This window comes from Humulus lupulus, chromosome 6, assembly GCF_963169125.1.
Source record: "Humulus lupulus chromosome 6, drHumLupu1.1, whole genome shotgun sequence".
In the NCBI taxonomy this organism is placed as follows: domain Eukaryota; kingdom Viridiplantae; phylum Streptophyta; class Magnoliopsida; order Rosales; family Cannabaceae; genus Humulus; species Humulus lupulus.
This window is the reverse complement of record NC_084798.1, coordinates 160,219,053-160,222,158: the sequence shown is the minus strand read 5'-3', so window position 1 is coordinate 160,222,158 and position 3,106 is coordinate 160,219,053.

The window sequence follows — 3,106 nt, the reverse complement described above, 5'->3', positions numbered from 1 at the left end:
GGGTGATGCCGCCCCTCATGAGGATTGAGAGTAATTCTCAAGAAGAGTCTATGAATGGAATGTGCACATGGGCATTAATGGTGCAAAAGCGAGACATTGATGTCTCAAGTGACCATAGCAAAGGTGTGTGTGTTATCACCGGTTTGTTATCAAGGAATGATGGTTCAATGCTTCGGCAACCAAAATTTCAATAAACTTTGTGATAATAACACTAAGGTAAAATTCAAGTAAAAAATATATTTTATTTTATGCACAAATGCAAAGGTTTCTATAGAGAGTGATTATTTAATCAAGTGGGGGGAATATTATATTTTAATATAATGTTTGATTGATTAAATAAGTGTTACAACAGGTGATTATTTAATCTAAGTGGGGGAATGTTATATTATTTTAAATAATATAATGTTAGATTAAATAATGTGACAAAATGTGATTTGTCACACCTTTTAACATATTATTGAGAGTCACAAAATTGGACACATGTGTGTGCCCAAATGTGACATATTTTGGAGTTACAAAATTAGTTACAAATTTGTAAATCCTAAATATTACTCAATAATGTGTAGATTGTATGTTACACATTTGAGTTTGGATTTCACAAAGCCATTATAAAATATGGTTGTTGGAGACATGTTTTTATCTCTCATTAGGTGTATAGAGGTTACAAAATCATATAGGAAAGGGTTTGGGATGTTTTGGAAAAACTAAAATTTTTTGAAGCTTAAATTGTCTGTGGCCGCGACCACTGATTATCCCTGGCCACGGCCTGGGGGACAAAGGCCAGTGGCCGCGACCACTGATACTCCTGGTCGCGACCATGGGTGTTGACAACCAATTTCTTTTTTCAGTTTTTTCCAATTTGAACGGTTCTAACATCCCAAGTAACTCCCAAATCTCCATTTTAATTCCATAAACATCAAATTAAAACATTGGTAATAGGCATAGGGTTTGTGGAATTTGAAATTCAAAGGGTATCTCAAACTTTATAAATAGGAGCTTAATGCTCACTTGTAAAACACACTATTTATATCCACTAGAGCACTTAGCTAGAAATTCACTTAGAGGCTTGTTTATTCCAGAAAGCTATTTCCATTTGTGAGAGTTTTCTTAATGCTTGAGATAGGGAAAATAAGCTTTTGGACAAAGGTTGTAAACCTTGTTCAAGTTGGTGATCCACAATGCTCTTCACTTTGGTGGTGTGAGTGATAGAGTGATTTATTTTCTTGTTCTTGCTTTTATCTTATTTCTTTTGCTTATTTTGTTTCATCTTCTTATTTCCTCTTTATATATTTATTTGTGTCTTTTGGCATAGAGTTGTAGTTGTTCTCATCATTCTCTTCATCTACTTCTTTCTATATTTACTTGTATTTTTGCAATAGAGTTGTAAACTTATTTAATCAATCATTTTCTCTTTTGTGTTCTTTTGCTTAGATTTGTAATAGTTCTTATTTTCCATTGAGGCAATATATATTATCTCTAACACTTTTTGTTTTTTTTAAATGATCACATACAATAGTGTTGTCCTTTGTTTTCTACCTGCAGCCTCATTTTCATCTCTTTCACTAACAAGAGATTGTACCTCCTGTATTTTTATTGAAAGTACATGAACAACATCATCAACATCAAAATATCATTATGTAACATCTTGTGAAGACATGCTCATGGTTTGATATATTCTACATTGTATCACATTATAAAACAATGGTGGCTCCAGAAATTGGTTAAAGGAGAGGTGCAATTTTAAAAAATAATAATATAATGTGTTAAAAAATTAATTAAAATTATGGATAATACTTTTTGTGAATATTGACTATCAAGAAATCTCAATCATTATTTTTTTAAAAAAAGTACACAATGTCATAAAATCTTAGCATAATAAATGAATTTATCAGCTCATACATTTAAAGTTGTCCTCGAGGAGATTTCATGTTTTGAAAATGATGGATGATAGGCTCATTATCAATAGCATTGAATACATCATTCTCCAGACACATAGCCAGGCTATTATTCAACCATTGATCTTCCATTTTATTGCACATTTGATTCTTCACAATGTTCATTGCATAGAATGCTCTTTCTATTGAAGATGTTGCATCTGGAAGCGTTAAAGCCAATTTAATAAGCAAATAAATCAATGGATATACCTCATCCTTTCTTGTCTCAACTAGTTTCTTAGAAAGATCAACCATCCCTTTCAAATTTGAAAACTTGACATGAGAGCGCACATCACTAGCATAGGTTTGAAGTTGATATTCTAGTACCTTTAAATCCATTGTAGAAAAATCACATGGATAAAGCTAAGCAAGACGGGTTAACTTTCCCTTGTCAAAAGCAAAAAATTAATTAGCTAGAGATAAGAATGCTAAACAAAGTAGCAACTCATTATTAGCCTCATTAAAACGACTATTTAGCTCTTGTAGTTGTTAATCTATCACGGTATTGAAAAAATCAACACGAAAGTTGTGAAAATTTGTAAGCTTTGGAGCCTTGCGCCATGATTTCCCTTGAGGACAATACATATGATTCATATTAAGAACATCAATATTGAACTCCATACAAAAATTAGAAACTTCTTCCACTAAAAAATCTCATCTATTGTCTTTCATCATTTGTGGTTGTTTCTTGCATATTTTAACAAATCCATGGCATTTAAAATATCTTGATCACCTTTTTGTAAGACTTGTGACAACTCATTTGTGATCCCAAGAATATTCTTCACCAAATTCAAGCTAAATATAAAATCATATGTTTGCACCATTTGTAACATAATAGATGCTTCAAATTTTTGCTCACTATTCAATCTATCATTTGCAAATTCCTTAAGCACATCAATAATAGACGAAAAACATGATAGTAAAGCTTACCAAAGTACCAAAGTGTGATCCCCAATGTGTATCACATGGACGCTTAATTCCACTTTCTTGATTTTGGCCACTTCCACTAGAAATGTCTTCACCTATTAAGGCTTCGTTGACTTTGAGAGCCTATTTTTCCCAAAAAATGTCACGATGCTTAGATGAGGCTCCAATAACATTTACCACATTAGACACTACGGTGAGAAAAGTACCTATTTTTTTAATGAAAATATAAATCATTATATATATAA